At 43.2% G+C, this 22,982-nt stretch overlaps 1 protein-coding gene across 2 annotated transcripts in view; it reads right to left on the bottom strand.

Moving 5' to 3' along the window:
- LOC146199498 (guanine nucleotide exchange factor DBS-like) overlaps positions 1 to 8,344 on the bottom strand; it is a 251,073-nt gene extending 242,729 nt beyond the window's left edge. For both annotated transcript variants that reach the window (XM_084594992.1, XM_084594994.1), the window contains exon 1: positions 8,075 to 8,344. The gene's annotated coding sequence lies outside the window, so the exon portion shown is untranslated. The remainder of the gene's footprint in view (positions 1 to 8,074) is intronic.
- Between the last annotated feature and the right edge of the window lie 14,638 nt (positions 8,345 to 22,982).

The raw sequence follows: 22,982 nt of genomic DNA, 5'->3' as shown, positions 1-22,982 counted from the left end.
CGTGGCTTATATCCAAGTCTTGTTAAAGAGCCCAGATGCGCCATGCCTTAATGTAATATCTTCTGCTCACGGTAGCCCCGGATTGCTGCACGTTATAAGTAAGAAAAAATAACTACACAATCAATAACTAATCTAGTTGCAGAGCAAGGCTGCTAGAGCCTCTGCCTTTTTAACAGCCGGAAATAAAGAAAAAGATCTAGAAGTAATCCCGGCAACTACTGCTGCTATAATGTCATTTAATATAATATTAGTCGGGGCTCTCCGGGCAGACACTAACCCAATTCCTTTTCCGAGCACTTTCCGCTATTCTCGCTGTCTTCTTGTAGCCATGTCTTGTCTGTACTTCCTTCCCAGAGGACGGGTAAAATGCAGAGCAGAATGTGCAAGGACGAACACAAAGAATTAAGAACGCATATAGCTGTATCTCTTGTAAGTAATTTCTTTTTGCTCCGAAAGGTAGACTCAAACAAAGATTGCACCTGTAGTGAAATCAACAAAATATAGATCAGTAAAGGAAGCAGCAACAAAAATCATATCTCGGCTGTCAACAAACGCATACTCATCGGGATGCAATAAAACTGTCAGATCAAACTATAAACGTGTACCAGGTTTTCAGAACGTGAAACGTTTTTGATAACAGTCCTCGTGATAGCTTCGTGATGCCTAAAAAGGCCAGGCACGTTTTGAAACGCCTGTTCTAGCTGAATACATTGAAAAAATAGTTCCCTTTGGCAACCTATAGTGTCTCCACCGTGTCAAGATTATTTTGTGAACGACACCAGTTTTATGGGATATAAATTGCCAAACGCAAGTATATGACCTGTCCTTTCTTCTCGTCTTTTCTTTTCAGATGACGAATGACTACTGCGGCGTTTATTAGCGGTTTATAATGCAAACTGCCCTGGTACTTCCTCTTTTCCTCTATGCGTCGTGGTCATGCGCATGTGTATAATTTACGGCAACTTTCAGAGATAGTGTTGACATATATACCTAGCTGATCGGCTTCCCTGGCCGTAAAAGCGACTGGGTTTCATGTAATCGTGTGGTCTCTATTTTCGCACCTTATACTGTTTACACTTACCCTTATCCTATGCACTCTTAAGCGCTGCCTTGCTACGGGTTAACCTCCCTGCATTTCCTCCTCATCTTCCTCCTCCTCCTTGTTCGTAAAAGTCAAGCACGGTAACATTTACACTAGCAAAATGCGGTATGTAGTCTCCCATTTATTCATGCCTCAGTGTACATGAGAGATATATAGCTTAACGGCGGTACGGTAAAGCGCGCTGGCGAAAAGTTTCAGTTAGTGTCGGAAAAATAAACTTGTAATGCTGAAATAAGGATACATAATTTGAATCAAACCCATTAGGGCAGTGATGCAGTTAGGTCGTGGGGCAGTTACGTAGACACAGGCTTGTTTCTGTTAAAACAATGATCATGTAACCATGGACAAGTTCGTCGACGGTGTTGTTATAAATCATATTATTTCACTTAGACACCTCTGATACATGGCGCTGTCGCGGCATTTGTTTAGGGTATAACAACTAGTGAGTGTGCGTGTCATATGGTTCTCCGTCAGCAAGGCCCTCAAAAATGCGCAGAAAAAAATATATCCACGAGTGGTGTAATCCGTACTCTTCGTCAACTTTCTCAACAGCATTGCTCCTTCCATGTGCTCCATTGTCTTCACATGACTTCGACTGGTTTTGTGGAGAAGCGCGCTTAAAATATATATATATATATATATATATATATATATATATATATTGTGCTTTTGGGATTCTTTTCCTGCTCTTCCAAAAACAAGGTGGTTGCAGCTTTCACTAAGTTTTCAAGAAGAACAGCGCAATTTAAACAACGATGAAAGGAAGACACACACGGAGAGGTGCTGACATATAATTTAAACAATGATGGAAGGAAGACATAGACGGAGAGGTGCTAACATATAATTAAAGTTTATTGCTGACAACGAGGAAACAAATAGACAGATCAGGCTTCAAACAACAAAAAGACAACATACGGGCGAAACGCACTTGTTCATGCATGTGACAAACAAGCCTCATCTGTTTGTTTCCTCGTTCAGAGCAATAAACTTCAGTTATAATTCAGCGCCGTCCTTGTCTAAGTTGTGCTGTTCTTGAAAATGACATACCACTCCCCCCGAGCATCAGTTCTAACGTGTTTCATTAGGTTGGTGCAAACGACGGATTAATAAAGTAGTTATGACAACTAGGCAAATCATTCAGTAAGCCCCAAACGGCAATTCGTCTCGACCGCCGTTCAAATTTTGAGACAGACCTTATGGTCTCTTTTTTCCCGAAAGCACCCGTACAGGTCCTGATTCAATGCATGCACAACTATTTGAGGAGTTAGAATTCTAATTTGCAGTATTAGGCAGGCAGATTTAACAAAGTGCTCAGCAATCTTGTGCTCTTGAAAGTTAGCTTTGCCACATAAAGACACTGTCTGCAAAAAAGCATGCTTTACAAGAAGCATCCCTTGCTTTTTTTCTCTGAATATTTTAGTTTTTTAGCACAGAGTAACATTTCTAACATGGCCTCAACTTATTCTAAACACTTCTTGCCATACCCCTGCCCATATTTTCTTTCTTTCCCTAAAATTCAGTCAGAAGAGCTGGCCTTGAGAGCTGCATACAGCTCAAATAAGCAGCATACGTTCAGGGCGTAAGTGCTCAGCAATCTTGCGCTTTTGAAAGTTAGCTTTGCCACATAAAGACACTGTCTGCAGAAAAGCATGCTTTACAAGAAGCATCCTTTGCTTTTTTTCTCTGATTATTTTAGTTTTTTAGCACATAGTAACATTTATAACATGGCCTCAACTTATTCTAAACACTTCTTGCCATACCCCTGCCCATATTTTATTTCTTTCCCTAAAATGCAGTCAGAAGAGCTGGCCCTGCGAGCTGCATACAGCTCAAATAAGCAGCATACGTTCAGGTCGTTAATAGACAGGGCGCATAAGCAGGATTACCGAGAAAACAGAGTAGATGGAAAACGAGAAAAAAAAAAAAAACATTTTTATGAAATTTGTCACAAAGAAAGCACTTCGCTCATAATATAGGCCCCTATTTATAGCAGACTTCAGATTACGCGCGATAAATTTGTGGTAAAATGAGCTGCACGACAAAAAAAAAAAGAAGATATCTAAACAACAATGTTCGTTTGAACCCTTTAGTTTGCTAACTCGGGTAAAATTGAGACTTACCTGCTGCTACTTCTGGTCAAAAATTGATTCCCGATTTTTAACACGAAACAGTAAAAAAAAAAAAGAAGGAAAGGTAAAAGTCTTGATTGATGAAGTCCGTGCTAACCATTGCCTCATTTTGTACGGCGAAAAAATATAAGTGAGCCATGAGCAATAATGAAGGAAACCCATTGAATTCATGCCCGCGCACAATGTACATCTTCGGCACATGAGATGGAAGAACCTCACAAAGAAAAAAAATTCGATTACGATATCCCCAAACGAGAAATTTGAGCGCAGCGATTTATGCATGTTTGTGATATATTGATATAAAGAATTGGAAGCATGATTACATGTATGTATGTATGTATGTATGTATGTATGTATGTATGTATGTATGTATGTATGTATGTGTGTGTGTGTGTGTGTGTATGTATGTATGTATGTATGTATGTATGTATGTATGTATGTATGTATGTATGTATGTATGTATGTATGTATGTATGTATGTATGTATGTATGTATGTATGTATGTATGTATGTATGTATGTATGTATGTATGTATGTATGTATGTATGTATGTATGTATGTATGTATGTATGTATGTATGTATGTATGTATGTATGTATGTATGTATGTATGTATGTATGTATGTATGTATGTATGTATGTATGTATGTATGTATGTGCAGTCAGAAAGTACTCTCTATTTTTCTCACGAGCCAAAGACAATTTCCGAGAATAGAAAGAAGAGCCACAAGCGAGCGACGCAGAGCTTGTGGCTCTTCTTTCTCTTCTGTGAAATTTTATTTGCCTCATGACTCTATTCTGCACGCTTACAACGGCGACGCGGCGCTCTAAAATACACTGCTGCTCTTTGTGGATATACTGGTGAGTTTGGGTGCGCCCTGTAGTCAAGGTGAACTCTACAGTGCGGTCGGAAAAGTCCCGCCATAAGTGCGTGCATAATAATGTTGCCGCGCAAATCTAGCGCGCGTTTTCTGAAACTGTGTTCAGCGCAAAAAAACTGCTGCTTTAGGAATTGCGACCTATTTTTGCTGAATCGCTACTGTTTATGTGGTTTCCCTTGTCACCTCGCACGTACCTATCAATATATTGCTGCCATATCTACCACATCATGTGGAAAACCACACGACGTAGGTATATCTCCCCATTTCAATCAAATTGTGCGAAGTGTTTTGCCTAGGATCAGTGTGTTTAACCCGGTATCCAAATGTCTCGGATGGTTCGATTTCAATCCGTTGGCACTTCTTGCCAATTCCGCCATGCACTGTGGCCCCGTGACGTCACACAACCCGCCAGTCAGTGAGTGCCCGGCCATGTCACCGGCCAACTACCACCTGCCAGTGGCATCCTCATGATTTTTCGCTCCCAACCCCGACAACGCGAAATTATCTATGGAACGGGTTCTCTGACGCAATCACTTCAAAACACTATGCTCGGCAATATCCAGAATAGCGCGCCGATATTAAAAACTTTCTAATCTGTAAAAGAAAAAAAAAAGCGGTTCTGCATAAAAACCTTATATAGCCTACAATAGTTGACCGGTGGAAGTAGTTAAGATCTCAGCAGCGAAATGACGTCAGGTCGTCCCCCTAACGGGCATGATGCGGGTCGCCCAACCATGGAACTGCGAGAGCATCCAGGAAGCGTTGGCATTCAATGTAGCGCTTCTGAAGGAGCTTCACCGGCAGCAATAAAATGCAAAGTAAGTGCATAGCCGTCGCTTCCAAACGATAAGCTACGCAAGGTTCCCGGTCATCAAGCCGCGGTACGCATAAATCACACACTTGGCCTCCCCAAGCTGGTCGGCGCGGAACCAACGCGGTTGGAGAACAAATCACGTTTCGTTCGACGCGCTTCATTAATGATACCAGGAACCGCTCGGAGGGGAAAAAAATGAAAGTAGGAATTCCTGGCCAGCCTCTGAGTGTCGCTAGTGGCGGTGCTTTCTCGCGTGAGACGGTTATGGGATGCGATATATGGAGTCACTCCCTTGGGGTATTTAGCGAGTCGCTTTAACGAAAAAATAGAAGGTCTTCGCCTCGGAGAATGTGTGGAGCAATATTTCCTCTCTATTGCCCACATTTTCCCAGAACTAAAACCGCGGTGTCCGCGCGGTGGCACCATAGAGCAAAATCCATTTCATTATTTTTTTTTTACTTTTAAAGCCGGTAAAAAAAAAAAAAAGAACAACATAAGATGGACAGTCTGCTGTATTTTAAAGAACGTTTTCTTGTTTCGTGGAAAAGCACCATCCCCAAATTAACGAAAGCCAAGCTGTAGAGCTTAGAGGCAGAACAGAACCATTTAGAACTTTATTCTTCCGTTTGGTAGTCTCGTTTTCGCAGTGGTAGTGCGCGTCTGCAAGCACTAATATTATGAACACGACATACAATTAGTATAATAACTATTGAACTCTATGAACACAACGGCTGCCGCGCCGCCCAAGTCGCTTGCATAACGTGTCATTAGCAAAGCTACACAAATTTTGTTAAAACTACAACTGAGAACTTTAAATTGAATGAAATGAGTAAGTAGGCTAAATAAACCCGGTGACATCTACGGCAGATGCCCACAACCGTTATTGCTTATAGCAGCGCTGCTATATCTGTCTGTATGACGCTGTGGAATAATCATAAAATGTAGTATATTTATTTGATGCGCTCCAAACAGATGAAATGTTAGTAGCAACAAAGGAACACGTTATGAAGCCATCTTCTGCAAAAACTTAACTTAGTTCGTGATCAATTTGAAACATAAATTCCTGATTAAATCACGAGTTCTCCCCTCGATACTGCAACCAAGTCGTAAGGTCTACCAGAACATGCCAATATATTTATACTCGTATCCAGCAGTACAGACTATCCCTTTAGAAGGAAAATTTAAGTACTCTTTCAAAAGACAAAGGCGTCGCACATAAATATTCAAGCTGCCTAAACTGTTACCCTCATAGTATTGTAATAGTGCTGGAACAGTACCTGTCTATAAGTTTTGAGGCGCTGCTGCCAGAGGAACATACAATTTATCACTGCATATACGGAACAGTGAAAATGCAACACTAAGCTTATAACGATGCATGATTCCATCGAACATATTTTGACGTTCTACTCTTTTAAGGCGAAAACCTTCAATGGCTCATGTTGTCGTGGACAAACTGTGTCCCGCTTTTGCGGCGGCTCTGATTGGCCGGGGCGGAATGACGTCACAGAGGTCTCGACCAATCACAGAGCACCACCGCAGTATGCTCGAGTGCGTGCCTTATATGGCCATAAATGATCAAGTATTAATAACTAATTACGTATGTAGTTACTAATTAATGGTCAATGAAGTAGTTCATTATGGACTTAATGACAAATAGATTAATTAACGATCATCTAATTACTTAACTACTTATTAGTGACCGTTGCGTAGCAGAATGCGGCACTCAGGCTTTCGCCTTTCACTACTTTAGTCGCTAAAGTCCCTCGTAATTCGTTTTCTTTAAGAACGCCTACATCATTCGCAACTAGACGTAAATACATCACCATAGTGTCCTACCAAGATACGTGACGTTGTTCTATGCCATCATTTTGGAACTGAAACAGATATTGAAAAGGCCAGGAAAAGGCATCCTTGCCAAGCATCAGTGATGCGTAGTGAGTGCTGTACGTGAAACAGAGTTGGTTGCCACTTGCGCCGTGGGTGCGTCCACTGTTTCTGCCAACCTGGTGTGTGAGAAATACACACGTACTATATGATGAAGCCACAAAGCCTTGCAACGCGGCTTCCATTCAAAAGTCCACATAGCTCGAGGTATTTCTCGAATTATTTTCGTGTTTAATTTATAGGTGTTTTGACGACGTGAGCACGTTTCAGGAGAATATCATTCACAAAAAATGCCTGCGGTAAAAACAGAACTGTTCACGGGACACTTTGATGTTATGATATCAACACGCAACCAATTCAAGCAATACAGGGCCCGATTGCAGGTTCCTTCCGCAGTGGACCAGTAGGAAAAGCGATTCAGGCAATGTTATATATAGGCTTTGTTCGCGAACGAACTTCTAAAATGAAGCAAATTTAACTAGGAAAATAACTTTACACAAAGAATGACAGTCTTTTAAAACATATGCGACGGTCTTCGACTGCGTGCGTTTCCCGAAGCCCCCGCAGGAGTCTAGAAATCGTATTAAAAGAAACGGCGGCATGGCTCCATTTCCGCGTTGTGCGAGCCTGCAACACTTTGCCGCATCCAATGCAGTGAAAGAGGAGAGTGTGGCCAAACTTATGCTCGCAGCCTTCGGTTACACTATCAGAGGGTTATCGGAAGCCGTGCATGTCATCCGCGCGGTGACGCTCATATACGCACAAGTCGGTGATATGTCGGACTAATAGAAAGCCAAAGGAAGCGTTTACACCCCAACTGCACTGCAGTCTCGATCACATCTTTAAAGCGTGGTCGCCACGTCATGCAGACAGCTTATCAATAGCACATCCGTGCAACAAAACCGCGCGCGACTTTCTGCGGCAGACCCAAAGCGCGCGCTCTCGCGCTGGCGACTCTAGGCACAGCGTCCCTTTTTGTGGACCACGCGCGTGCGCGCACGCACCAACGGGAAGGGAGGGCGGCAGAGTGAGCAGCGTGTACGGCGTTGCCATTGCCGCGAGAGACACGCTCTCCGGCCTCTCGCTTTCTCGCCGCCGCTCGACACCGCAAGGACGAGCGAGGGACGCAGTGACAGCACGCGACGCATGCCTCGGACGGCCCACATAAGTGCGTGCGCGCGTCTATGCGTCGACCGAGATGGACATGCAAGGGAAGGAGGCGCTGCGACCAGCGAGCGGGCAGCAGCAGCAGCAGCACAACTCACGGGGTAAGCCTTCGCGCGCGCGTGGGGCTGCTGCTCCGGTAATTCCGGGCTGATCAGCGGCGGCTGCACAACGACGACTGTGGGCGGTGCATGGACGGTGCCGTCTGGGAGACGCGTCCCCGCAAGGACGCTACGGCGCCGCGGGGTCCGCTGACAGGACTCGGCGGGGCCGCCTCGCGACGCACGGCACGGCACCGGCACTCGACGACATCACTCAGCGGCCGATATCGTCGCGTCTTCGGCTGCCACCAAGGCTCCCGCTGCTTGCTGCTGCTGCCGCTATCGATTCCTTCTGCACGGCCCGCAACCGGAGCGCCCTGCGGCGGAGCTCGGGCCCAACTCGAGCGCCGCCCGGGAAAAAAGGCGGCCTCGCCGCACGGAATTGGATTAAGAGCGACGCTGGCTGTCCACTGCGCTTCCGGCTCCCTTTCCCGCCTCCGGCGTCGCCTCCTCGCACCTTTTAGCTCTAAAGGGAAAGAAAAGAAAAACTGTCAAGACTTCACGAACGCGGACGTGAATTTTGACGTTAAAGCGACGCGGCTGCAACTGAGCCCTCGTCTCGGGAACTCATGGCGACAAGTGACGTCTGTATGCGCGCGCGCGCGCTCCTTAGTTCCCAAATGTCAAAGGTCACGTGCTCGCACAAGCACCCTTTTCCCTGCGAAGTATAGAAGGAAAGTAGGCGTTGTGTTAAGTAAAATCACAATTTAAAAATTTTGCCCTCTTTAACACAACATTAACATGGCATCAACAAGCCAGAAAAGTGACGTTCAGAAGCAACTAGGCAGAATGCTGAATCGCCAGTCAGTGCAGAACCTCACTGTCACTAAAGCTTATTTTCATTTTCTCTTCAGTGACCATTAATAGATTTCAAGCACCTTGCAAAAGTGTTGCTGCAAAAAAAAAAGAAAAAAAAACTAAATTGCGGAAATCGCTTTTCTGCCTGCACACCTACAGCAAGCGCTCAATTCTTCCGAATACGAGCAATTTGTTTCTCCCTCAAAGATAACCGCAGCGAATGCTTCTGGCGCTTTTGTGGCATATCCGTAGCTTGATAATTATGCGCTTCTGATACACATGTCGACAGCCGGTGGCCCAAATGTATAAGTAGAGCCTTCCCATTTTTTAACAATACCACACGAGTGGCGCCAAAGCGAAGCAGAGCGAGAGAGAAGAAGCAAACTCATCGATCTTGCTGTTAGAGAAAACGTCGTAGGCTTGGCTGTTTGCGCCATGCGAAGCAATTTCCCTTAACTAAAGAAACTATTATAGGCGAGCTCTGAAAGCGTTGCCTTTGTGCTCCACCTGCTGAGTTTTCAACCAAGACCTTCGAGCCCTTGTTCAGCTCGCTCTCGCATTACCATCTGAGCTGCTCGCCTTTTGTGTTAGATCAGCTTATTAGCAGAGCAACTTCCCCGGATAGGCAATTGTGCGATGGTCCTAGGTTCCAAACTGGCAGCACGACAGATTTTTCTTGAACTATGAAGTTTATATAACAGCGGTAGCTCTGTAGCTATATGTAATAACTCCCTTATAAGTAAATTAATGCGCCGATACCGAAGATGTTTTGACAATTCAACAACATCAATATAACCATCAGCCTGACCATACCCACTGCAGTGCGAGGGCCTCTCCCATATTCCTCCAGTTAACCCTGCCCTGTGCTAGCTGCATCCACTTGACACCTGCGAACTTCTTAACCTCAACCGCCCACCTAGCTTTCTGCCGCCCCCTGCTACGCTTTCCTTCCCTTGTTGTCCAGTTTGTTACCCTAAGCGACCATTGATTATTCTTACTTCGTACTACATGTTCTGTCCATGCCCATTACTTCTTCCTTATTTAAACTAGAATGTCAGTAACTTGAATTATTTCTCTGACCCACCCCGCACGCTTCCTATCTCTTAACGTTACTCCAACTATGTTTCGTCCCATAGCCCTCTGCGTTGTCCTCAATTTAAGTAGAACTCTCTTGGTTAGCCTCCAGGTTTCAGCCCCATAGGCGAGCACAGATAAGATGTAACTGTTGTATACTTTCCTCTTGAGCGATACCGGCAAGCTGATAGTCATAATCTTCGAGTGCTTGCCAAACGTGCTCCATCCCAATCTAATTCTCCTTGTTATTTCGCTTTCATGGTCCGGATCTGCGGTTACTACCTGTCATAAGTAGACATGTTCGCCTACTAATTCCAGTGCTTCGCTATCTAACGTAAACTGCTGCTCCTTTCCGAGGCTGTTGAACATTACCTTAGTCTTCTGCATTCCAAGTCTACGTTTCTACTTTTCCTGTCTAAATCATCAATCACTTTTTGCAGTTCATCCCCTAAGTTACTTAGCAAGGCAAATGTCATCAGCAAATCACAGATTACTGAGCTATTCTCCATCTGCCCTTATCCCTAACTGCTCCCAATCCCAGTCTCTGAATACTTCCTCTAAGAAAGCCGTGAATAGTACTGGGGAGATCGTGTCTCTTTGCCTAACACCTTTCTTTATAGGAACTTCGTTACTTTCTTTATGCAGAACTCTGGTTGCTGTGCAGCCACTATATATATATATATATATATATATATATATATATATATATATATATATATATATATATATATATATATATATATATATATATATATATATATATATATATATATATATCTTACAGCTCTTTCACGTACGGCTCGTCTACCCCCTGATTTCCCAATGCCTGCATGACCGCCGAGGTTTCTACTGAGTCAAATGCTTTATCGTAATCAATGAATGCTGTGTATAAGGGCTCGTTATACTCCGAGCATTTTTCTATCACCTGGATGATAATGGATATGATCGATAGTAGAGTACCCTTTCCGAAAACCTGCTTGATATTTTACTTGATTCTAAAATTCTGATTCTATTAGCGATTACCTTAGTAAATATATTATACGTAACAGACATTAAAGTGATTGGTCTTTAATTTTTCAGCTCTTTAGCGTCCCCTTCCTTATGAATTAAGATAATGTTCGCGTTCTTCCGTGGTTCCGGTACCGTCGATGACACCAGACGCTGCATATACTGGTTGGGCAGTTTTCTTAGCACGATATCTTTCCCCCGTCCTTCGCCAAACCTATAGTTACCTGATCCTCTCCAGCTGCTTTCCTCCTTTTCATAGTTTTTAATGCTTTCTTTACCTCGTCGTTCGTCACTGGCGGAATGTCTGACTGCTTTTCCTACCGCCAATCTCATTATTGTCCTCCCTACTTTGGCTACTGTAGAGATCAGTATAGAACTCCTGGCTAGTTTGACTATCTTGTCCATTTTTTTTTTGTGACAATTGTTTTGTCATAATTATTTTGACAATTAGTTCCTCGTAAATAACGACTGCAAGTGATTTCTTGGGCAAGATAGGCTGCGTGCCGCAAATATGTGCTCTTTCAGATTTAACCAGCACAATATGCAGCAAGTGAACTAATTAGTCGCAGTTTCGTGGGGCTCCGATGCGTAACAACCAACAGTTGGCAGAGATTAAATCGCATTATTCAGAACAGCCTACCGGATGACGCCATCTTCAGCTGCAGGAATTTTTCATAGCTTTGCATTCTCCTCTACACCGTCTTCCGGTGCGGCAGCGCCTGACAGTCGACACTCAAGCAATATTAGAAATGCTGAAGTCTGCACAAAGTGTCAGTAGAAAGTGTTACCAGGAACTTCCACAGCGATTCATCGTGAATCAAGGCATTTTACACGTGCGCAAAAGAAAAACAATTGCTTTTGTGCCGATTTCAAAATAAAATGGGACCAACTGAATTTATTTATTTATTTATTTATTTATTTATTTATTTATTTATTTATTTATTTATTTATTTATTTATTTATTTATTTATTTATTTATTTATTTATTTATTTATTTATTTATTTATTTATTGACTGCTTGAGTGAGCGAGAGATTGAGTGACTGACTAAAGGATTTATTGAATGGTTTATTGCTTAATAGCATGAGAGTGTGGGCGAGAGATAGTGAGTGAATGAGTGTGATTTTGATTGAGCGTGTGCAAGTGACTGAGTGATAGACTGATTGAGATACTGAGAGTGATTGATTGAGAGAGTGGCTAAGCGATTGATTGAGTTAATGATCGAATTATTGAGCAATTTATTGAATGATTTATTGATTCAAAGCCTGAGAGAGTGTGCTAGAAAGAGTGATATTGAATAAGCGCGCGCGCTTATGTGTGTGTGCGTGTGTGTGTGGGGGGGGGGTGCGTGCGTGCGTGCGTGCGTTTAAATACAGAGAACAGCAGCGTAAATATTCGAATTTTGTGAAAAATTCAAAATAGACACGCAAACCGTGAAAATAAATTATTGACTTGAATGTATACAATTTATATTATCCAGGACGCATGAGCGGCAGCTAAAACGTATAGCTCTGTTCCCGGCCGATAGATGGAGCCGTGAAGTGGAGATACAAGCGGGACTAAATCCAGTGGCGATGTCATTATGGGTAACTCTTGTGGAGAGCAGATCCTCATGTGCAGTGCATTCCCTAAATCTTCGTAGCAAAAAATCTTTTCAATGATTTTCGCACGAAAATTGGTAGTTCTCGGGGGAATTGAGCTGGAACTGGTTGGCCTTTCCTGTGTGTGAATGATTAAGTTTTTTGGTGAAGTGAGAAGGGTGAGGGGAAGAAGAGAGAAAGATAGAGAGGGGGAAGGCCAACCAGTTGCAGCAAAATCCCCCCGTGAACTACCGGTTTTCGTGCGAAAATCATTGAAAATAAAAATTTAAGGAGAGACATCTGGGCAAGTTGGTACGGTGACATGATGAATAAACAGCGCTAAAGACTGGGACGGAGAGCAAGCAGCAAACAGGCCGGACGCTGCCCTGTTTGCTTCTTGTTCTTCTTCCTAGTCTTTAGCGCTGTTTATTCAAGATTTAAGGAATGTACTGCCTATGAAGATTTGCGCTCCACAATGGTTATCCGTAATAACTTCTTCACTAGATTTAGTCCCACTTCTATCTCCACTTCAAGGCTCCAGATATCGATCGATAACGTAAAGAGCTATGCATTTTAGCTGCCGCTAATGCGTCCTGGAGAATATAAATTGTATATATTGTTATCAGTAATTTATTTTTGCGCTTTGCATTTGCCTATTTTGAATTTTTCACAAAATTCCAACATTTTCGCTGCTGTTCTCCGTATTTACTTTCTCCACCAAAGGAAATTCAACCTTTGTCGAAGATCCCCGTGAGAGAGCTTGTTCTTGATATATTATTGAGTGGTGGCCTTCTTTAAGCCCAGGGATAACTGATGCAATAAGCCCTGCGATCGTGCGCAAGCAGGCGATAGAGGGGATTGTCGTACAGGCACGGATACCTTTAAGCATAGGAGAGCAGTCAGGTTACACGGACATGCAGGTTTGTATTCAGCTTGTTGAGTCGTAATTTTTATCTAGCTGGCGAAAAATTCATATTCATCACGGCGTGGGGCAGTGCCGCGCAGCGCGGTATACTGTGCGATGCGATGCGTTGCGATGCGATGCGATGCGATGCGATGCGTTGCGATGCGATGCGATGCGTTGCGATGCGATGCGATGCGTTGCGATGCGTTGCGATGCGATGCGATGCGATGCGATGCAATGCGATGCGATGCGATGCGATGCGATGCGATGCGATGTGGTGCGGTGCGATGCGATGCGATGCGATGCGATGCGATGCGATGCGATGCGATGCGATGCGATGCGATGCGATGCGATGCGATGCGATGCGGCGCGGTGAACTGAGGTTCGGTGCGTAACATACCAAAGCCGCACATGCACCATGAGAGACGCCGTAGAGGAGCGCTCCAGATTAATTTCTGTCATCTGAAGCTTTTTAAAGTGGCAAGACACTGCCCAGCACACGGCACTCTTCGCACTTCGCCTCTATTGAAAGGCGCCCGCCGTGACCTCAATTCACTTTTGCAACCTTGGGCTCAGCACCCAAGCGTCAAAACAAGCGCTAATATCGTATCCACTGTGCAATAAACACGTTCTCTACCCACGTGCAGCATATTGCACTTGTGCATTAATTCTAAACCTTTTCCATATTCTCGCTCGTATTACGTGCCCATTGAATTCACGGACCGCAGATTTACTTTTTTTTTTTTTGCTTCCAGATTTTTTGTATTTTCAGCGCTCCTCTCCTAACTCTGTTCCTTCCCAATTAAAACCCCACCCCAATGCAGAGTAATATTGTCGCATCTTTCGTACGCCGGCTAAAATGCGTGCCTTTCTTTAGCCTCTTCTGGCTCGAATTTCTTTCTCTCAACAAAAAAATAATAATAATAATTACCGCACCAATTATTCCTTGTTCGCGTTCTGGGAACGTGAAAACCAACCTTGATATCGTTTGCAACCGCGGAGCGCATTTCGTAGGTTTGTCGCGAAAACGAGGCAACGGGCATCAAACGTTGAGAATAAACTACGGAGGTTTACCTCGGTTACACCTAGTTATCCGTGCGAGCATAAACTTTGTTAAGCATTGATACACATCAGCCATTTTACATATCTTACCGCTGCACATCTTACTGCGGTACTCACCAATAAGGTTGAAACTTGGAGGCCAAAGAAAACGGGTCTACATAAGCTGAGGACAACGCGAAGAGCTATGGAATAGGAAATGGTGGGTGTAATGGAGATAGGAAGCATGAAGAGTCGGTCAGAGAACAAACTAGAGTTGATGCAATTTTAATAGAAATCAAGAAGAAATCGGCAGGACATGTAATGCGAAGAGAGAACATCCGATGGTCGCTAAGGGTAACATATTGGATTCCAAGGAATTAATGAAAACGTAGCAGAAGCGGCAGAAAGTTCGATGAGCGGATGAGGCTAAGAGCAAGGGTGAAGTAGATACCTTTAGCACTGGGTTAGTTGGTGGAATGCTTATAGTCCGGCTGATGATGACGACAGCCTGACGCTTCGGTCGAAGTATTGACGCACTTGAACCGTCACGTAGCTGATGTATATGCATGGCGAGATCTAGACGAGCGACCAAGCCCCGGCGGAGCAATTGTTGAACCCCACGCCTAGTCACGAGGGCCGTGCACGTTAAGGAAGGTGTTCAAAATTTCTGTAGCCGTTCACTACGGCGTCTCTTGGTTCAAGGCAAAACGGGCCACTGAATGACCTTGGGAGTTGAAGCACGAAAATAGAGCTCACGCTCCAAAGTTTATTAGAAACCGTTTACTTAAAGCAGTTCCTCATTTTTCTTGGACGAAGCTAAGGCTCGCATGAAATGCGCACTTGTGAAAAAGTTATTATTCTTCCCTCTGAAATGCAGCGCAATATTATTTTGCAGCGCTGCTGTTTCTCAGTTGCGGTTGACCACAGTCCCGCTGTCGTGAGAGCGCAGGGCTTTCTCTTCAAGCGATGACACCTGTCCTTCGCGCGACGCCCATATTCCACAAAATGTCTTTTGGTACATCTAGATAAAGTGTCTGGTAACTAACATAATGCGATCGATTATTAAGGGGAAAACCTTATATATTTTATTAGCAGCAAGAGCCGTCGCCGGAAATTGTACGCAGAATTTGCCTGCAGATTTGTGGCCGGAAGTCGCGGTCCCAAAAGTCCACGTGACGTCTTACGAAGGTGTATGTTTTCGTTGGTCATATGTCATCGTTGGTAGGGTAATCCTGTCATTTAGCATAATAATCACTCATATGACTTCGTAACAAGTCGTACAAACTATTACTAGTCATGTGTTGTTATGACACATCATGAAGCTCAAATGTATAAAGGTGGAAAATGGCTTAGGTAACGTCATGTGAGTAATGTGTAACTTCATAATAATTATGTGGCGTCATGACTTTCATGATATCAAGTGGAACGTGATGAAGAATGACTTAAAAAAGTGACGACATCACATTAGATATATAACGAAGAAGTGTCACGTCATTAAGAATGACTTGCAAGAAATAATGGCGTCACACTGTAGTCACGTGATTCATGGGGACTTGCAAAAAAGTGATAACGTCACATCGGAGTCATGTGACAAAGTACCACGTAATTCATGATCTCAAAAAAGTGACGGCGTCACAGAGTAGTTGCGTGATAAAGTGCCACGTGATTTCGGGTTATTTGCAAAAGTTGTGACGCCACGCAGGAGTCACGTGACAAAGAAGTGTCGCGTGATCAGGATGACTTGCAAAATACATGGCATCGCTACGGAGTTGCGTGATAAACGAGTGTCATATGATTCAAGATGTCTTGCAAACAAGTAACAATCTCACACCGGAGTCACGAGACGTGTCACGTGATTCATGATGACTTGAGGATTCAAACGACAACGGCTTTAGGGGTCTATAAAAGAATACGCTGCCGCTTGCCGAAACCGTCGTGAGCGTCGTCGCGCGTGCAGTGCTGCTCGCCTGGAGTGGACGTGGCGGAGACTCCCTGGCCGTCGCTGTGGGAAGACAGTCGCATGAAGCCAATAACTTTCGGCCCCCGTGTCGATATTGTTGTGTCTTGTACCATGACTGTAAATACTGTATAAATTGACTTTTCGTTCACCTCACCTTGTGGACTCGGAGCCTTAATACCTGGACACGGGCCAGAATCGTGACGATGGGAAGGGCTGATATTCTTCACGTGGGAATTAGGACAACCTCTGCTTGTTTCCACGATAGATATGGCATAACATATACACGATCGTAGAGACGGTAATAAGGGCCTACAAGAAGCCCCACCGTGCATTCGCCTGCGTTATGCCGAAGCAACGCTTCCGCTTCAGACCTCTCGGCCATTATTGCTAAACAACTAATGCAAATGAGCTTTCGCAGATTAATGAGGTCAGCCAGTAATCTTCGCTATCTTCGCTCTTATTCATTTTTATAACTGCGTATTTGGCTGGCAGACTAGCCTAAGGTATAGTTAAGCCCATATCTGTTATTAGATGCTGTTCTTGACTTGTATCTTACTATAGAACTGCGCACGCGTTTCACCACGACGTGTGAAGAACATTTAGAGCAAATTTGAAGCTACGCGTGCTGTAAGAAAACAAATACGTATTTTTTGTTTATTGCGCAAAGTCAAGCTTGCCTAGCAAGAGCAATTTTTCGCACCAAAACCTATCAACTTTTATTTATTTATTTTATTTTTTATTATTATTTATGGGAAGGGAAAGGCGCTTCTGTTTTCAGTGCAAATGAAGAGGTGGAGAGACAGACATATAAGTGGAGTGTTGCTCAGGAGCATAGGAAACGCGCGTTGAAAGAGCATGCCCACGGAGTGCAAACACGTTGCGACTTAGTGCCAATACCCGACGGCGCGTTCCTGTTGCCATGCAGGTGCGATGTACTATTCCGCATAGGGTAAGTGCAGGTGGAGATTTTGGAATTGGGAGTGCTTCGCGAGGTTTACTCAGAAATGCAAGTATGCCTGAATCTTATCCCACTAGCACAAGGAGAGTGTCTTCCTTTCTTTCCTTTTTTTTTCTTTTTTTTTAGGGGGGGATAAAAACAAATCGCGAAAACGCAATGTCTACAGCACTTATATACGCGCTATCTGGATACAAGTTTTCGCAGAGGTGATATCCGCGGACGCTGTTCGATGGAGGCGAAAGGGTAGGCGGCTGTGTGCTGTGCGATGTCAGTGCACGCTAAAGAACCCCAGGTGGTCTAAATTTCCAGAGCCCTCCACTATGGCGTCTCTCATAGCCTGAGTCTCTTTGGGACGTTAAACTCCCTAAAACCAAGCCAAACTACCTGTGTGGCGCGCGAAGGAACAGGTTTCTGAGCAGCAGAAGACCACGGAACGCTGTTTATTTAGATATTATTTTCTTTACTGTTATTTTCATGGAACAGCTAAAAGGGGGCAGGGCGGCAGTTTCCACTATTACAGAGTAAACTTAATGCATTCAATATGCATCTAACGAACATTGTACGCCTGAACACTAAATCGTTGCAAGCGTCTAATTCCTTGTAAGACAGAAATGCTCAAAACTTCGTGATCACAATTAATGTTCACTGCGTTCATTTTAATATTCATAAATGTTCACTTTAGATATGCACTAAAGGAGTTTCGGCGTTTTGATAGAAGGCACTGTGTGGGAATTTGTTTCCAATGCATCGAATCCGAACATAGTGCACACTCTAATTGCCGAGAAACTCAAACTCTGTTACAATAAAGCATATCCGTTCATCACTAGAAACACGTATTATAGGAACAAAATAAGGAAACCAGATTAGACCAGATAGGCCAGAATAAACATACACCTAAACTATACCATTCATTTATAAGAACCCGAACGGCAGTAAACTTGTAGAATTCAAAAAATATCGTAACCGACTTGATAAATAAATTAAGCAAGCTAAGTTAGGTTACCACGCCAAGCTGTTCACCCCTGTTTCCAATAACCCCAGAAAAATTTGGCAAGAGGCCAGAACATCACGCACTGCAGTCCTCGTACTGGAATTACTGAAGTTACTTCGCCACACGGAAACCTTAGTGACGGTATTGCCATCGAGACCCTTAACAACAATTCCGAACACAACGGAAAATATACCACGGCTTGCCCACCTGCACCAGGACTTCTTACCATGCCCGACACACGAGCAGTGAGAGGCGGCCCTGACCAGCGACAACCTGGACCAGCAAGCCTGGATTATCCAGCTAGTCCGCAAGTCAGCTGCTGCCAGCGGAGCCCTGGACTAGGGGCACCGACCACCCAGCTCCTGCGAATTTTTACTGATTATATGCTCATTAAAAGTTCTCTCTCTCTCTCTCTCTCTCTCTCTCTCTCTCTCTCTCTCTCTCTCTCTCTCTCTCTCTCTCTCTTACCGAAACCTGTCATTCTAAACTCATTGGAAATGCCGCCAACAACACTGCTTGAAGTTGAGCGGCTTATAGAAAATCTTGATGATTACGCAGCGGCCGGTTTAGATGATGTTAGGGCAATTCCTGCAAAGTATATCTCCGATTTAATATACACCGTTCTGACTCATGTTATTGATAGTGCGCTTGAGACATGGATATTTTCTGATGAAACTCAAATTACCACGTGCGTGTCCAATCCATAAAGGTGTGAGTGAACAACTTCCGGCCCATACGAAAGCTCCCCCTTTTGTCTCAAGTTCTTGAGGGTGTTATGAATGCTAGACTCTAAGGCTTCGTAACAAAACATAAGATAATCAATGAGGCACAATACGGATTCCAAAAGAATGAATCAACTGAACAGGGATTACTAAACATAAAGAACGAAATAATACATATTTAACATAGTTTTGATATGTTAAAACTTGGCACCGACTGGATGGTGCTGGTGTTTTGTTTGGCGTGTTCCGCCTTCGTAATCTGTACCCTGTATCGCTCCTATCTTGGTCCTGACCGGACTGATAGTATCTCTAATAAATAAATAAATAAATAAATAAATAAATAAATAAATAAATAAATAAATAAATAAATAAATAAATAAATAAATAAATAAATAAATAAATATTGTCGAATGAAGACTGTATACACAGCAGGTATACATTTCTCGATCTACGAAAGGCCTTCGACTCGGTGGATCATGCAATATTGTTAATGATGCTTTACGACTAAGGTGTACGAGGTGTTTCATTAGACCTAATCAAAAATTATTTAACTAATTGTTCCCGATATGTTGCCATAAATAATGCATGTTCGTTTATTAAACGTAGTGTATGGCGTACCGCAAAGGTCAATTCTTGAGCCAATATTGTTCAACCTAAATAACATCTACAGTATACCAAGTTCACGAAAATTAATTATGTACGCAGATGATACCAACCTCTTTTTTTTTTTAGGCAGATCACTAATTACATTTCAGGACACAATAAATAACTACTTCAACTCACTATCCTTGTGGCTAGTTGTTAACAAATTACAGTTAAATAAAAAAAAACAAATAAGTAATCTTTGCACAAATAAATAAGCCACGATATTGTAAAATCGTCATATATTTCCGCAATAAGATGTTAGGTCAGGTAACGGCGAAAAAACGTTTGAGCGTGTGGTTTCAAGATAACTTATCTTGGAACCCTCTAGTCAGCCGTCTAGCAGGGGACTCGAGGCGAGCAGTTGGTTTCCTCTATGAGACAAATGATCTCGTTCTCTTTGGTTGAAAACAATGTTGTACTACACCCTCTTCTACTCTCGGTTGTCCTACTGTGCACTGGTGTGGAGAACCACCACAACCCAAGATTATAAGAAGTTAATTTCATTGCAGAAAAAAAAAAAAACACCGAGAATATTTGAAAACTTCTAAGGCAAGCCTTATCTTCTTCCATTGATACATCCGCTCCTTTCAAAACGTTTATGAGCTCTTACAGTACATAACGAACAGCAAGCTATATAGAGCTTCAGATACAAAGCCAAGTTCACAGCATTGTCTTCGCAGAGATCTAAGAAGGACACCTGCCACAAGAACTACGGACGTCGACGCAGGGTCTACCAGATATCGTTTTTGTTGAATTACTTGTAAATTTTAACAAACCTGCCACCCAAATGTTTTTAAAGCCCTTTTGCTTAAATATGACATCACACTTGTACAGTTCCTGTGACATTATATTGCTTGTTCCCATTCGCTGTAATAAAAATGCACGTGCTCTATTATTTATTTTTTTGCGAGTGCTCTATACTGTCTCATTAAGCGCCACACATTTTCGCATTAATATTGCCTGTAGCAGTGTGTTTCATTGTTTCGTTAATTGATGTTTGCTTATTGCAAACATATCAGGATGTTACGTCAAATTAACATTCTATACTCTGCCTATGCATTTTTTTTTTTATAGTGTTTGCGAGTCACTCAGACTGATGTGACGAAATTTCTGTTTGTGTTTTGAATTGCTCTTCTTGAATGTTGTTAGACTGCTTTCCTTAGGCTACCCGCTGATTGTCATCTGGAGCGAAAGCCTCTGTCAGGCACTCTACACTTTAGCTTTCGCTCCAGTTTTCTGTAACGGAAAGAAACAAATAAAGAAACAAACAAAATGGCAATAGCGAACTTTGATAATCACGTTCCAGCTTATTAGCAAAATATTTTAATTGGAACTGACATTGCTGCTGGGAAGAGCATTCTATTCCTTTATTTTCCTAAACTGCACTTCTACGTGTTAGTCCTGGAAAATATTGGAATTACCGGCTGCTTAGTATGTCTCGTTCTTCTGGGAATAGATGCGTTGAGTTTTACAGAAAAGCATTTATGAAACAGTGTTAAACGGCTAATCTTTCTACGCGTTCCCAGTGTTTGAATATTGTTTATTAAAGCAGTTGGAGAGTCTGTAACGTAACTTGAGGCAAGCATTAAAAATAACCATAAATATGGTTACGGCGAATCTGAAACTGAAGCAATCTTGTTGAGAGTAGTCGAAGCAAAGCCATAAGTGTGTGAGGCATAGCATACTGCATTGGTTCGGAATAGCTCCTGTCACCAGTGCACCAACTATCTGTGAGATGTAGCGTTTGTCTTACTCTATTATTTTGTTTTCTATTTGTATCGCGAATTGTAGCGTTACTGGTGTATTTTCTTTGTTTACGATGCCATGGTTCTTATTTAATTTCTTACTATGCCAAAATACATACTTGTGATTTTTTGTTTTTTGTTTTTTTTTTTTTGGGGGGGGGGGGGTAAAAATGACTTTGTTCATCCTCCTGCCATTGATGTGTGACCTGAGGTGAGGCCTCGTCAGGAAATATCCCACCAGCTTCTTCCTTTCGCCTCATCCCGTGGGCATGTTCTGTGTCCACATGTATCATATCCGAATAAACTGATCTGATTTGATCACTATGCAAATAGATTGGCGTGTGCTAGGATGGAAGGAGGAGGAGAAGGAGGTAATGAAATTAGAATTATACATGTAAACGGTAGTCATACAAAGAGGGATACTGGGCGTATATTGCTCAAATGCATTTTGTCGATCAGGCATTAGAGAATCCCAGTTTCTGTAGAAGTATAACATTGAAAATGTTTGGATAGGAATTTAGAGGGTTTGTATAAAACGTATCGGGAAGGTTTTCGGAAAAAAAGATTTAATTAAGATGTTGGTATAATGCCACAAAAGTCTTCAAGCTGCATCCCTTGAGCGTGGACATACATTTTCCAACGGCTTTTTCATGACTCGAAAGCGGATTTCGAAAGGCCCTTAAAGGCTATCATGAAAGCATCTTTGATGGCGCTTAAGGTCCCATGGAGGTGTGCTTTGAGGAAGGATTTCCCTTTTAAAAATAGGCAATAGTCTGTTGGTGTCAAGTCGGGTCTCTAAGGGGGTTGAGAAATAGTCGTGAGACCATTTCAGGTAGTCGCTGACCTTGGTGCAGGTGTGGCTGCTTGCTTTGTCGTGATGCTCTTGCTCATCCATGAAGAGCTTCGGGACGTGTTTAGCCCATATTTTTCACATCACCAAGTTTTCAGGGATAATACTGTGCACTGTCACCTCATCCATGCTAGTTTCATCCGCGATCATCCACACACCTAAAACGACGGTCTAAATTCAGCACTTCATGTGGACGTTGCACGTTGTTGTTGGCTCTTGGCGTCGACAGCCATACAGCGCGGGACTCGTTCTCCACACTCTCTCTTCCATCTGTTAAGAGCTTGTGTCACTTAAAAGCTGCAATTTGTGACTTACTTTTCTCTTTGAACACTTGGTGACTCATGCCTAACGTCTCCGTACTCGATTTTTCCAGTCCAACACAAAATTTGGTGGTGCACCGCCTTTCCACCATTCGTTGCATTTTGCTCTTGCGCACACACACTCACTTAACAGGGGTCGACTAAAAGGATGATCTAGCCTGAACGAACGCTCGTAGACGACTGGCGCTTGGCACGTCCTGAAGGACACATACCCCAACACCAAGCATGCGCGGTGTAAGCGCGCTGCGACGTACAGTCAGGTCAGGAAAAAATTGTTCCCGATGCTTCTTATACAGACCATGTAATAAACTAT

Source organism: Amblyomma maculatum, chromosome 2 (assembly GCF_055883805.1).
Source record: "Amblyomma maculatum isolate TAMU_Amacu chromosome 2, ASM5588380v1, whole genome shotgun sequence".
Taxonomy (NCBI): domain Eukaryota; kingdom Metazoa; phylum Arthropoda; class Arachnida; order Ixodida; family Ixodidae; genus Amblyomma; species Amblyomma maculatum.
Note: the sequence above shows the minus strand (reverse complement) of the source record. Positions and strands in the feature narration are given on the sequence as shown.